The sequence below is a fragment of the Paroedura picta genome, chromosome 8, assembly GCF_049243985.1.
Source record: "Paroedura picta isolate Pp20150507F chromosome 8, Ppicta_v3.0, whole genome shotgun sequence".
In the NCBI taxonomy this organism is placed as follows: Eukaryota; Metazoa; Chordata; class Lepidosauria; order Squamata; family Gekkonidae; genus Paroedura; species Paroedura picta.
In genome coordinates, this window is record NC_135376.1 from 70,869,044 (window position 1) to 70,884,711 (window position 15,668).

Below are 15,668 nucleotides of genomic sequence, written 5' to 3' on the forward strand. Positions count from 1 at the left end.
CCAAAATCCAGAGCATTGCCCCTGAGGTCTACAACATGCCTACTGCACCTCTGGGTCATGTATGTTGCTGAAATGACAGGCATCCCTCTACACCTGGTGAATTTGTAAGCATCCTTTTCTATCTCATTGCTTCTTGTTAATGAAAAGAAAAAGTCCTGGCCAATTCTTTGATACCAGTTAGCTGAGTATCATTCATCCTGCATTCATCACGTAGCCAGCACCGGAAATTTGCCTTCAAACAGTTGTGCCTTAATTCCTTGGCAAACAGATGCATCTGGGGAAAAAACAGAATCTGAAAAAGAATCACGCTCATTTTGATTTCTTTGGGGACAATATTCTAGAGATTAAAAGTTATTTGTTCACGATGCATTCTTTCCTCTCCCCTGTTTTTAGCTTATATCATGACTTTAGGTGAGAGAAGAATGCTGGTCTGATATTTCTCCATCATGACTCATCTTTTCAGTATATATTTTCTGAGTCGCTTAATAGCTGAATTCAATATGCTGTGAGTGGGTGGTCCAGGCACTACCTTCCCTGTTCAAAAGCATCTTGAAAAAGAATTCAAGGCCATGTTCCCCATTCTGCACCTCTGCCTCTGTTTGCCCTGTGTGAACTGAATGCTCTGGGCTGATCCTGCGTAGAGCAGGGGGTTGGACTAGATGGCCTGTGTGGCCCCTTCCAACTCTATGATTCTATGATTCTATGAATTCTTCCCTTGCTTACTTTTCTTCTACCTGTTCCCTCACACGGGGCCCATTTCAGGCTAAGGTTGTTGACCTTCAGTTGAGGCCCACAGATCTCCCCGTGTTACAGCTTATCTCCACACAACAGGAATCAGTTCCCTCCCGTAGAGAAAATGGCATCTTTGGAGGATGGACTGCATAGGATCACATTCTGTTCCCTTTCCAAACTTTGCCCTCCTCAGGCACCATCCACAAATTTCCAGAAATGTCCTAACAGAGTTGGCAAGACTATCACTGTGACGCTTTGAAACTGGATCTTCCAGGCTCTAGTCAGCCATATTAACTGTCACACCACACTGACGTTTAACCAGAAACATGTACATTGTTTAGACTTAGGGGATATTAATATGAAATGGAATCAAAATACCTCAGGGGGTCCCTCTCTGTTGAGAGGAGTGCTCTAGCTTTTTCAGTGGAGAACTCAGATTTTACTTCACACATCACAGGAAAAACAGAGGACGGGAACTGGCTGATTTTCTGGGCTTTTATGTGCACAGCGAGTGTTTGCTTCTCATGTATGCTATGTTCGTCTTTCTAGAGGGAAGTGTTTTGGGCTGTAGAAATTAGTTTCTTCCACTTTCATCAGGTTTATGTTATGGTTTTATGTATCAGGTAGACATTTCACTTTGGTTATGTTATTTTTAACTACCCCATCCTAAGGAGCCATGCTAACAGGTAGTCTGGGAGAATTGGGGTTACCAACTGCCAGGTGGGGTCTGGAGTTATTTGTGAATTATATCTCTTGACTGCAGAGATCCGTTCCTCTGGAGGAAGGGACAGATTTGGAAGGGAAAATCTATGACATCACATCACTGCAAGGCTCCCTCCCTGCCCAATTTGTGGCCTCTCCAAGCACCAACCTCAAACATCCAGGGATTTTCCAACCTTGAACTGATAATCCTAGGAAGAACAAAACTTCCCATATCTGGAACTGGTTTCTCTTGATCCAGACATTTTGCTCCCAGGAGAGAAATGAATGTCTCTCAAGGTATCTTTACTACCAATGTGCCTTCAAATAGGCCATCCTCTGATTTCTTCCTTGGTGTTGTAGGACAAATATTCCTTCTTTCCTTGTCCCACCCAACTTTTAATCATTCGAGCCATTAATGACTCAAGGCAGGACCTTAACTTCAAACCTGAAAATTTAGTCCTGGGATGTTTATCCCACAACTAAGGTTGCCACCTGGCCTGGAGAACAATGTCCTGTTCCTTAAATAGAGCCTTAATGTGTGGAAATGGGCCGTGGAAGCTTTCCATAGCATGAAGAATGCCATCTGGCAAACGTTGTAATGTTCCTTGAAGCCCCAGTTAGAGAGAAAGAGGCACTTTTTTCTGTCTTGAACAGACTGGGTCTCTTAGTGGCAGGATCCCTATGACCAATGGCTTGTGCAGAGGAGCAATCTGAGCAGGTAAATACTAATTGTTTGTCCAGGCCTTGGCAATCTGGAGGCTTCATACCCTCTGCCAGTTGGAAGAGCCAGTTCTTCCTAACTCTCTCAAAGGGGGCTCAGAGGCCTGTCTTCACTGTCTCTGCTCCTCAGGCTTCAGCACTGAGTTACCTCATTCAAATTCCCGAATCTCTGATATCTTCACTCCATTTGTAATGCATTGCTTATACAATGGGCAGGATGCTGGACATCTGGCTGTGGTCCAGTTGCTCAGGGTAGCAGTGAGTGGTCCAAGATGGGTGGTCCAGGTTCTCTTGCACCATTTGTAAGGAGACTACAGTTTTGGGTCTGGAGTGCCAGGCCAGCCTCTGCTCTTTGCAGTTGATGGAGAAGCTTTGGGAAAGCCTAGTCAACATGAAGATCTTTCCCCCCCCTGCATCTCTGAGGTCCCACGGATGGTTTTGTAAATGATGACTATGGCCTCAAGTGATGACTTGTAAAGGTGAATGGGCTATCCCAGACAGAGTGAGTGAAAGAAGAACTTTATTCTCACCTGAAGTACATCCAACAGCCCCATATACTTTCCCCAGGTTTGTCCCTGACTCCTGCTCCAGGTACTGTCAAACAGATAGACACTGGAGGAGTCCTCAGTTGAAGTGGAAATCCTCAAGGGCATGGGGGCCAGTTCAGATACCCATGGGGCATGGGAACAGGGGGCTCAAATCTTCTCATTGCCTGCTTTCCCAACTTGAAACAGCCCCAGGGGGCAAAGTGAAGAGTGATTTCCCAGGGGGCATTTTAGGCTGGGAACCGTGTAGAGGGAGGGGCTTACCCCCCTCTCCCTGCAGGCCATGGTCCTGACCCAAATCCCTCCCCACATGCTTGCAGAATTAAGAGTTCTTACACACACTGACAATCTTCAATGAGTTTCCCATTTGCTGTTATGGTTGCTGATTTACTGCAGTGGCAATGGGGCATCCCATAGCTAGCTTCTGTGCACGTTCTCTGACACAGCCCCTTAAGGCAGCCATTTCTCCCCCAACACCACAGGGGGCAGGGGGCTGAGGTTTAAAAAAAACCCTACTTGCCATAGCAATACATTACATCAGGGTTAGTCAAGCTGTGTTTGCTGGCAGGGGCTCATGGGAATTGTATTCCATGGATATCTGGAGGACCACAGGTTGACTACCCCTGCACTACATGATATCAAGATGTCAGAAGGTCCATCAAGTTGCAGCTGAGTTTTGGTAACCCCAGCATGGGGCTTCTAGTGCCTGTGAGATGCAGAACTGCTTTGCCATTTCCTTCCTCTGCACAGTCTCCCATCCAAGCACAGGCCCTGGTTAGTCTCTGAGGTCTGACTGGGCTACTGGACCCATGCTGCTTTGCCTGCCCAAGTTACCCATAAACACACACATGTCCCTTGGAAAGATCTCCTAGTGGCGTGGGGGGGGGGGGAGAGAGAAGAGGCAAGGGAAATGGCGAATTCTTCTTTCGTGTGATTTCTATTCTTTCCTGTAGGCTCCAGTCAATTCTATCTGTTCAGGAGGCAGGAGACCCTGTATTTGTTCCCTTCATTGTGGAATGACAACACTTGACCGGAATGTTTAACAGACTTTGGAACGCTAGTCTTGTTCTGTTTCCATCTAGGATTGGATGCTTAAAGGTAAAGGTTTCCCCTGTGCAAGCACCGGGTCATGTCTGACCCTTGGGGTGACGCCCTCTAGCGTTTTCATGGCAGACTCAATACGGGGTGGTTTGCCAGTGCCTTCCCAAGTCATTACCATTTAACCCCCCCCCCCCCCAGCAAGCTGGGTACTCATTTTACCGACCTCGGAAGGATGGAAGGCTGAGTCAACCTTGAGTCGGCTGCTTGGATCGAACTCCCAGCCTCATGGACAGACAGCTTCAGACAGCATTTCTGCCGCTTACCACTCTGCACCACAAGAGGCTCTTATTGGATGCTTACCAACATCAAATTTTCTGGCCGGTCCGTGAGTTTGACAAGTACACACATTCATTCACAAAAACATTAAATGAACATTGCTTCTGAACCATCTCGACAACCACTCACAGAGAAATCACAGTTGCCCATTTGTGTTGTTAAAATGTCAAACCTTTACTCATTTGGAATATTTGAGATGGAAGCAATGACATTCACATGCAGTAAAATGCTGTTTTTTAAGTATGCTTTCCACAACCTGTGGGCAGAATCTACAATAATCCCTCTGCCTAAAACTCTTCATTTTATGAGAGACTGTCATCCTAACAATTTGAGGGTATGTACTTCACTTGTTCCCTCTGCATCCTACATAGATCTAGCATGCAATAAATGACAACGTCAGGTATATGCCAAACAGTTATTTCCTTGGGTGCCATGCAGCAGCAACTTAGTCAGTGGAGAGAAAATGAGGATTTGTTTTTTTTGGGGGGGGCAGATTCTTCTCTCCTGTTGTAGCCTCTCAATTTGATCCCTACATGTTAGGTCTACTGACCCTCAATAGCACAATTCGGGAGGTCGGGCAGAAAGATACAATGAATGAGAAGAAAGAAGAGCTGTTTTTTTAATACCCCACTTTTCACTACCTGAAGGAGTCCTAAAGCAGCATATGAATACCTTTTCCCTCCCCCTTCCCCTCCCCACAACAGACACCCTGTGAGGTTGGTGGGGTTGAGAGAGCTCTAAGACAGGGGTAGTCAACCTGTGGTCCTCCAGATGTCCATGGACTACAATTCCCATGAGCCCCTGCCAGCATTTGCTAGCAGGGGCTCATGGGAATTGTAGTCCATGGACATCTGGAGGACCACAGGTTGACTACCCCTGCTCTAAGAGACTTGCTCTGAAAAAGGTCCAAGTTCACCTAGCTGGCTACACGTGGAGGAATGGGGACTCAAACTCAATTCTTCAGATTAGAGCCGACCGCTCTTAACCAGGACACCATGCTAGCTCTCAAGAAGTCATGAGACTCCAGTCCCTCTGCTTGGAGTTCAAGCCATAGCAGTGGAAGGGGCAGTGGAAGTCACTAACTTCCAACCTCATGCTCAGTGCTGGTTTCCTACCCAGGCTCTGACCAGCTTGGCAAGGTTTCTGTATTGTGTCCCCTTAAACTATAAACATGCACATTAAGTTATAGTGTTTATTATAGGCACACATTTTATACAACAATCTTAAGCCCCCCCCCCTCCAGATTTGCCTTCCTGGCCTGTCTCTCTTTCATTCCCCCTCCTTTGAAAAAAACTATTTTCCAGTCCTACATTCCTGCACACTGACTCAGAATTTGTTTATATCAGTAAAACCTTCATGCCGCATTTAAATTGTCAAGATGCAAGGACTTTATTTTGACAGGCCCAGAGAAATTAGTTTTATCACCCTCTTCTTCTGCTACAAAATGACGGCACTTTATTTGCACGCATCTGGGTGATTTCAGCAGCAAAGACGGCAGCTGCAGCAGCTTTGCCACAAGTCAAACAAGAATCATATTTGATAAACAGTACATGCCGGGAATCAATATCATGCGAAAATATGAGATGGCTTCAGCATTTACTGAAGACTTTTTATAAAAGATGCTCAATATTTAGACAATCTCCCTCTCGCTCCAAGCAGAAACAGTTACCTGCTTTATTATTACTTAGTGGGTTATTATCCAGAGTGGCAAGATATTTTTAAAGGAAAAAATCCAAGGAACTACAAAAACCAATTTGTTTATTGTCAGAAAAAGGAAGAGGATTGGGAATGTGGCAGAAAACTGGAAATACACATACAGACTGAAGACAGAAAGGGTCCCACTGGATACGTAGGGTAAGATAGGTAAACAGACATGGAAAAAACTCCTAACTGAGGCTGGAGGGGTGGATTTTGTGTATCTGAGATATTATGCTAGAGTTTTAAAAATACAGTAGAGCAAGGCATTCTTCAGAATTTTTATGCAAAACAGATGAGGAATAGTGTATGGTGTCCCTTCTAACATGTATATGATGCCGGGCTGGGGAGGGTCTGGGGATCAGTGGAAGAGCCTCTAACTTGCAGATTCTCCCAGGTTCAATCGTCAGCATCTCCAGCGACAAGGATCCAGAGGTAGGTAGTATACACAACACTGATTTCAATGGATTAAGGGTGTGAATCTGTATAAAGTACCGTATTTGCCGGTGTATAAGACGACTGGGCGTATAAGACATTCCGCCCAACATTTCCACTCAAAATATACAGTTTGTTACATTACATTACAGTACCTGTCATTGTCATCATTGTATGGCCGCAGTGCGACCGCAGTGCCTCTGGCCTGCCCCTGCATCTCTGTGACCGGCACTAGTGTGCAAGTGAAAGTGCGCATGTGCGCCGTGCTGGCTACTGCGTGATACTGGATGGTATGTAGAATGAGGTGGGCGGGCATTGGGAGGCCAATATGGGCACCGGTCAGGCATCGGGAGGCCACTACGTGCAGCTATGTCTATCCCAACTGGTGCACCCGGCGTATAGCATAACTCACCCACTTGGAGGCATGTTTTTCAGGGGGGAAAAGTAGTCTTATACGTCAGCAAATACTGTATGTAATCTGAATGGAAGCTTCTAGAAGGATAGAAAGTGCTTTTGGCTGTCTTCCAAATCCCAGGACACGAATGGAAAGGTTGCTAGTGTCCTGGTCTCCTAGTCTTTCTTCACAGCACACTGTCCACAGAGAGGGATTTGACCACCTGTTGTTAGAAATGTCCACACAGGCTGTACTAGCAGCTTTTTTCATTGGCAAATAGGGACAACCTTCCACCTTCTGGCTTGAGCAACTGTGTTCCCATCCTTCTGTTTAGAAATGGGGGGGGGGGGGGGCTGGAGTCCGGGAAGAAAAATGCCCTAAGATAGATGAACAGGGAAAGGGAAGGATGGGAAAGAGGTGAACAAGAAGAGTAGCAATTTTATCCAAATTCACCATTATTCCTGTGCGTGTCACTCTTGGGAAACTCACTCAAGTTGTTACTGTTCTACAAATGCTCTGCTGTCTGTTCTCCTGTTCTAAAACATGCATTTCTATGCAGACTGCAAAGGCTGATTTCATCTGCGGCCTCTAGCTACGGATGACTGTCTGCTCATGTATTTCTAGTTGTAAATTCAGATGGGTGTTTGTGGATGATTTAATTTTTGATTTTTATCTGGTGAATTATTCTAGTGAAAATAGCACTCCCCCCGGGGGGGGGGGTGCTTAAAAAACCAAGGACCTGGAAGACACTGCTTCACATGGTACTGGTGGTCTTTTCTTGGCATTACCAATACATTGTTACTTCTAAATAATGAGCCATTAGATGACAAGTTATGCCCCAATTTCAGTGCTGAGAAGCTAGGGAAAAGGAATAACTTTCCCCTTCTTTGCTACTGCCCCCACTGAAAAATCTCCAGGGCTTCTTTAAGCCCCAGTAACAAGAAAACAATAAAAAACAAAGCAGAAAGACCTTTCTCCTTACCCATGCACCATTTTGATTGGATCATGGGCTTGTTGGCCTGTATCTAACCACATTCCGAAAATGTAAAGTCAGTAAGAGGGATTGGTGCTTTCTTTCAATTACCTTCGCCCACTGCAGCCCTGTTCACATGTTCAGTACACTCTTGATTTGTCTTCATTAGTTGTGCAAGTCTCACACTACATCCAATACCTGTGCTGTTGATACAAAGACCATATTTCTCCAGAAACTGATCCCCAGTTTCAGTTATCATGTGAATGTACATCGGCTTTTTCTTATAAACAAATATACTTGCCTTTATGTGAACAGGGATCCTTGCTCAGTTATTCCTCTGGCCCTGGTGCCCCCCAGATAAAGATATGTCAAGGGGTCAGCTACAAACCAGGGCCAATTGGTAGAAATGGTTGCCCCCTTTTAAGAAAATGTAAGCACAGTTAACATTTCCTCCATTGTGTGGTTGCACACAGGCCGCGGATTCGTGTTGCTTTGCTGAAAAGCAGTCTTGAGAAGATGAAATCAAGGTGCAAAATCATTCCAGAGGGTCCCTTTGATCTGTATATGGTGATTACAGTAGACAAAGCTTGATTTTGTGTTAGGAACTGCTAATATTCTTTCTACAGAGAGCTCCATTTAGCATCAGAGAACAGCCTTCTGGGACAACTGGGCATTTTTCCATACTGTCAAGAGTCTTCAGTTCCCTTCTCTAACATGGTAACGTACAGCTGAGTTTATACACTGTGGGTCGTGAGAAATCTTGGTAAATCTGCTGGAATATTAACAACATTTTCTGTATCAAAATTGTTGTGAAATAAAACAGCTGCTATGATCAGCTTACATTGGGAGACGGTTGGTTGGGGAATAACACAATGCATTGTCTGAATTCAGTGGCAACTTTAAAACCCAATTTTTAAATTAAAGATATAAGATTTCATGTGCAAGCACACGTCTTCAGATATCTGAAGCATAGATGCAAATGAAAGCTTAGAGCTTAAATAAAATTTTGTTGGGCTTAAAGGTGCCACTAGGCTCAAACTTTGTTCTGCCACTTCAGATCCACATGGGAACCCACCTGAAACGATGCATGGACTGCTCTTTCACGTTTTCTTTGTGAGCAAAGTACAGCCGAATAGGAACACAGTCTCTCAAGGGTCGCTGGTACACCTCCCATTCATTGCACAAGAAAATTTCCTCCTTTTCTTTCAGGATCCTGAATTGGGGTGCCATGAGAAGTGCAGGATTAGAGTGCTGGCACTGCAGTCCACAGACCATGAATCCACTAAAGCTGCTACCTGTTTAGATGGACTATTTTAATTTTTTGAAAAGATTTTCCTTTTTGGCTTCTGGCCTAGCTTTTCTATAGTTGAGCCTTGCTGCTAGGCAGATATTACACTGAAAGCACGGTTGGTTAATTAACAGAAACACGTGGGAGGTAGCCAGAGCTGTTGGCTTTTATGACCGTCTGGCAACTTTGAAACAGGTCTTCTTGGTCGACATCTATTTTTGCTCAGGAAAACAAATTGGAAAGAAAGGATTTAAAGACTCCTGCAAATTCACACTGTAGGAAGAACAGATTAAATGAGGAGTCTTCAGTAGCCGGTCAGATGTGGTGATCTTGTCATGACTACTGGCAACTCTCATTCCATACATGTTGGGTAATGCACTTTCAATGTGCTTTTACAGCTGATTTTTCCTGGGTGGAACAAGAAAACCTGCTTTTAAAGTACATTGAAAGTGCATTATCCAACATGTGCAGAATTGGGCCAGGGTTTACGGGCAAACAACTTAATGTGACCCTGATGGGAATTACCAGCAGACCCCATGTTTATATTGTACCGAAGCATGCCAAGCTGGCCCTGGTGCCTCTCCCTTCAGTCTTGTTGCTGTGATTCCCCCGTCTTCTTTATCCCACAAGGACTTTGTTTGTATGGGATATTCATAGGTCAAGTTAATTCTGCTATCCTAAACACACTTCCAGGGAAGCAAACCCAACTGAAATCGGTAGGACTATTTTTTTTTTTTTTACTGTACCTGCTTTGAATATATACGTTGGAACAAAGTCTTAATTATATTTTTTAAAAACCTTCTTATCAAGCAATGTGAGATTATACAGTCCTTAAAAATGCAACTGCTCTAAATCATGCAGCTGGTTTATACAGCTGGACAAGGAACAGACATATAAAATTGCCACCAGTAAATTAGCCGGAAAACAGATCCTTTGCTCATCAGGTTTCTATTCCATCCTTCTTCCATGATACTAATGGCAGAACTCAAGCACCTCTTGTTCTCAAGTTTAGCTTCACTACTTCCCTGTGAAGTAGCTGCAGTACTCAGTGAGCAACATAGACAGCTGAGACCTGTGTCTCCTCAGGTCTAGCCCAATGTTCCATATTACTATGCAACATTACTATATTTATTATTATTATTATATTGGTTTTATTGCCTGCCACTATCAGCAAAGCCCTCTCGCACCCGGTTACATAAGATAAAACCTCACAATATAAGGTTAATTTTTTTTAAAAAACAACCTGCTGCCAAAGTCCAAACCCTCATCACCGAAATTGAATAGCCCCTCCCTGAGCCTGAAGGGAAACTAAGGGGGTGTTGACAATCCAGGTACCCAGATGGATAAGCTTGCCTAGCCAGGAGGGGCCCCTCTGATCTTCCAAAGACCTGGTGGAAGAGCTCCATCTCTAAAAGATCCCGCAGGGCCCTTATCTCTTCCAAGAACTCATTCCATCAGGTTGGGGCCTTGGCCCGGGTCGAGACCAGGTGAACCTCCCAAGGGCCAGGCACCACCAACAGATTAGTACCCACAGAGTGCAAAGGGCACAAGGCAATAGGCCCCAGACTGTGAAGGGCCTTAAAGTTAAGAATCAAGAACTTGAACTTGATCTGGCCCACCACTGGCAACCAATGCACAGGCTGGATATGCACCCTCCAAGGTGTTCCCATGAGGACCCTAGCAGCTGCATTTTGTACCAACTGCAATTTCCAGGTCAAGGACAAGGGAAGGCCCACATAGAGCGAGTTACAGAAGTCAATCCTTGAGGTGACCATCACATGGGTCACCATAGCCTGGTGTTCTGGGGACAGGTAGGGCATTAGTAGCCTCACCTGGAGTAACATAGATCACTGAAGAATCAGTTATTTTGCCAAGAAGTAGTGGGATGAAGTCTATGCTCTATGTCTGTTTCCCTCTGAACAAATACCCCCATAAGGCTCTAAGGTAGCTAAGAGCTCTGAGTCTACCTGCCATCCAAACCTCAGCTGGGGAGAGGTGCTCATAATCAGGAGGGTATAAAACATGGGGCCTCAACCAAGACACTCAGAAAAGTTGAAGAAGAGTTAGTTCTTATATGCTGCTTTTCTCTACCTGAAGGAGTCTCAAAGGAGTCCTTTCCTTTCCTCACAACAGACATCCTGTGGGGTGGGTGAGGCCGAGAGAGCTCTGATATCACTGCTCTGTCAGAATAGCTTTATCAGTGCTGTGAAGAACCCAAGGTCACCCAGCTGATGGCATATGGGGGAGCGTAGAATCAAACCCGGCTTGCCAGATTAGAAGTCCGCACCTCTAACCATTACACCAAGCTGGCTCTCAGTGTGAGCAAGAGGTAGGGGGGCTCAGAGCTCTGAGCCTATCTATCATCCATACCCCATCTGGGGAGAGAGGAGTTCATGATCAGGAGGGACTAAATGAATGTGCTCTGCTTAATTGCTTTTAACAAATTCCCTGTCTCTGTTTCACTGCCAACAGCCAACAGAGGAGAAGCTGCAGAGCTGAGCTGATATATAGCATTTTGGTCCCATAGATCAGAATGGGAACTCTGTTGTTAGCCACCAGCAGTGCCCGTTAAGATTTTATAGGCTCCTATTGGTGTTTCAAAGGCCGCAGATGCCTGTTGCCCTTTGCTTTGGAGTTTTGTAAACAGTTTGAGTGCGGACAATCTGTCTGGAAATGTATCCAATCATGAATCTACATAACAGCACCAGTGTTAGGGCATGAATGTTCTTTTAGCAGGGTAAATAAGTCATAGATATGTACATGTTGTATTTTAGGATAAAGGAGATAAAAGGATTTATTTATGGAATGACATATTGTGATAGTGCAGAGGAGAGATAGGGCCAGGCGTCTGTCTACATGGCTACCTAAGAAGAGAGAGAAGAGAAGCTTCTGAGAAGAAGGAGGATATTGCCCTAAGAGTGGCAATCTAGGGACAGACAAGAAAGCACACTTAACAAATAGAAAGGTCCTGAACTCTTTGACCTATCTAACAGTCTTCTTTCTGCCCCCTTCAGGGTCTCCTTCTCTTCTTCTCTTTGTACACCAGACACTGTCTATTCCAACATATTCATGCTGGTGGCCCTTCCAGAAACATCACTTTGCAAACCATGAACCACTCCATTTTTTTAGCCCACTTGCTGGAATGCTCCAAATAGCACTTTCATGGAAGGCCTTTTGTCTTTGGCATCCAGACTGATTGACTCAAGTAACCAAAGGCTGTACAATTCTTCATTCAGCCTGCCCCGTAAGCCAATCCTAAGCCTAGACAGCCTTTGATGGACCAGTCTGAGCTTCCCCCCCCATAACTTAATTACTGCATCTAAAATCGCCCTGCTGTCCTCATTTCACCTTTTGTTCCTCTTCCTGAGTTCCAGACCCTGCACTCTTGAACTAATTCTGCTGCAGATACTAAACTCTGTTGCGCCATATCCTGCGCCATATCAAGCCACTCCAGCTTTTTAGTGGATTTGGCATCCAAGCTTTCCTCCCTAACTTTGTGGATGGCTTGCTTCCTGAACATTTGCTTTCCTCCCTAACTTTGTGGATGGCTTGCTTCCTGAACAGATCCCCACACCCCAGATCCTGGACTTCACTTCAGTTTGGACTTGTCCAAGCCTTCCTTCTGTCCTGGAACTCAGCTTGACAGACTCTTCTGTTCAACACATTTTCCCTTTCACCCTTTATTTCCTCTTAGATTCCCTGTTCACCTTCAGTCAGACAATAACCAAAGCAATAACCTCCTGATTGGTCCATTGAGGTTGGTACTATATACTCCAGCCCTTCTCAACTTTTTTTAACATTGAGAAAGCCCTGAAACAATCTTCATGCTTTGAGAAATCCCAGAAGTGGTGTGACCATGCAGAATATGGTTGGGAAGCAACCTCTCCCTGTGGCCCTCCCCTTCCCCTTCCCTCCTGGCCCAACATTGGTCATATCACCTGATAAATGTTTAACAATTTTAAAAAATACCTTAAAATTAATTAACTCCCACCCATTCAGGAAACCCTTCCAGGGCCATCAAGAAACCTCAGGGTTTCAGGAAACTCTGCTTGAGAAAGCCTGATACACCTTCAGACTGACAGCAGCTGTCCAGTGTTTCAGACAGTGGTCTTTCTTATCCCCTACTGCCCAGTCTTTTAAACTGGTGGTTCCAGGGAATGAACCTGGGACCTTCTGCATGCCAAGCAGATGCTCTGGCATTGAGCTGCAGTCCCTTTCTGAGGGGACGACACTGTCTGACTCAAGATGTGTACAGCAGGGATAGTCAACCTGTTGTCCTCCAGATGTTCATTGACTACAACTCCCATGAGCCCCTGTCAGCATTTGCTGGCAGGGGTTCATGGGAATTGTAGTCCATGAACATCTGGAGGACCACAGGTTGACTACCCCTGGTGTAGAGGATGCTTTCTTTGCCCATTACTGTCCCATACTTATTTGGATAAGGACACCATCTCCAGTGCTGTCCAAAGTTGATTCAGAGAACACCGGAGCCCACCACAATACAGGAACCCCAAAACTAGGTTATCTCTTGGTAAGTGCAGATTTTTTTCTCCCCCAGAGATGCCAGACAGAACCATTCCAAAGAATTATTAGAAATGCGACTGAAATATATAGTTCATTGCAAGTTAGCAAATTTAGAGAAAGGTTCCAGAGGCTGTGAAAACCCACACTGCTTTCCAAACAGCATATGTTATCATGTTACAATGGGAAATAAATATGTTTCATTTAAGTGTTTTCCTTTTGCAAAACTGTGTAGGAGGCTCAGTCTGCCTCTCTCGATAGCCATGTACTTTCAGCTCTCAAGAGAATTCCCTTCCACCCAGTCTTTCTTTCTTTCTTTCTCTCTCCCCCACCCCTGCTCTCAAAGTCACAAAGATGCCAAATCAAATTTTCAGAAAGAAACACTCCAGAAAATTTGGCGTCTCTGATCCGTGCCGTTCCCATGTCCTAAAAAGGGGTTATTTGCGTGGAGACAGACATCACATTTTGAAAGCATTTAAACTGACTCGGAAGCTCCATCCGTATTCCTTTACGCAAGAGCTGCTTCTCACAATAAAAGACCCCCAGCAATTGGGGTTGCTATCCTCCAGGTGAAGCTCCTGGGTAGGGGCGCTCCTGGAACTACAACTAACCTCCAGACTACAGAGATCAGTTTCCTAGTGGAAAGGGCTGCTTTGGAGGGCATTTCTATGGCACCTATGCTGAAGGAAGCCAAATCATGTTCCTCAGCAGGGCTTCATTCCAGTTCTGTCCATTTTTATGCTCAGGGCAGTTGAGCTCACCCTGCTCTGTACTTTATGATCACAAAAGCCCTGTGGTGTAGGTTTGTCTGAGAGACGGTGCCTGGCCACGGCCCTGATCCATGGGGGAAGGACCTATGTGGGGCCCCTGGAAGCTTGGGGCCCGTAGCATGTGCTACATGTATAAACTGGCCCTGCCCACACTGCATTTAACACTGTACCACTCTGGCAGCCCCATCCTACTCTCTCCTACCGGCTCTAGCAAGGGGCAAGGCACAGACATTACTCTTCTGGGCTGGCAAAAACCTGGAGCACAATGAACACAAAAGTGTATAATCGCCTGAGGAGTGAAAGAAAAACTGTTTATTTCTGAAATGATACAAACGGACTCTATATCTCTTGGGTTTGGGGAGATAACTACACAGCCCATTACAGTGGTTCAAAGAAGAAGAGCTGTTTTTTTATACCCCACTTTTCACTACCTGTGAGGTACGTAGGGGCGAGAGGGCTCTAACAAAACTGCTGTGCGAGAACAACTCTAAGAGAACTATGACTAGCCCAAGGTCACCCAGCTGGCTGCAAGTGGAGGAGCAGGGAATCAAACTGGGTTCTCCAGATTAAAGTCCTGCAGCTCTTAACCACTACACCAAGCTGGCTCTTAAGGATGCCTCAATGCTAGACAGGAGATGGCAGGGTCTCCATTAATTACTGTTAGCTTTCCACAATTAAGGATACATCCGCCCATTAATCTCCACTTTTGACATATTTATTTCCTTCAGTATGCCCCCCTAATAAACCCAAACAAATGGTAACCTTATAAACCATGCTTGTTATTCCTGTTGGTCCTTGAATCTGTTAAACATCTCCATTATGCGGTCAGCTAATTTACTGCTCACCCTTTACCTATTTGTATAGATGGTTAAATTCCATTGTATTGTATCTGAAGAAGTGTGCTTGCTCACGAAAGCGTATACCTAGAATTAAATTTGGTTGGTCCTAAAGGTGCCCCTGGACTCAAACTTTGTCCTGCTGCTTCAGACCAACACAACTGCCCATCTGAATTGGACTCCTTGGTGGTAATGGGTTTACTGGCCAGGCCAGCTCCTCTCCGGCAAACGAATGGGAAGCAGTCTCTTTCCCACCTATCCTGGTTGTGCCCATAGAGTGGCCTTCTGTCTTCTACCACTGTCAGTGTTCTCCCATCTTTAAGTGGCTAGAAATAATGGGGTACTGGAAGTGCAGTTGTAACCCTAGAAAAGAGACATCAAGGTGTGACAAAAATAATAAAATGTAATTTTAGACACTATGTCTACTTTCTAAAAAGATGTAGGATCTGTTGTACCCAGTCCTTCTTCCATTCAACAACTGTTCTGGAGGCAAGCAGGGAGGAAGTGTGGTCAACCAGCAGGAATCTCCCGTAGAGGCAATCAGGACACTGCAGGAGGCAATTTGAAAATCATCAGGAAGTTCCCGTCCTTGCTTGCCAAAAGGATTCTGCTGCTGAGATCAGATTTATGAGTGTGCTATTCAGACAATGACACTTTGCTAATTACAGTAACAGGAGGAA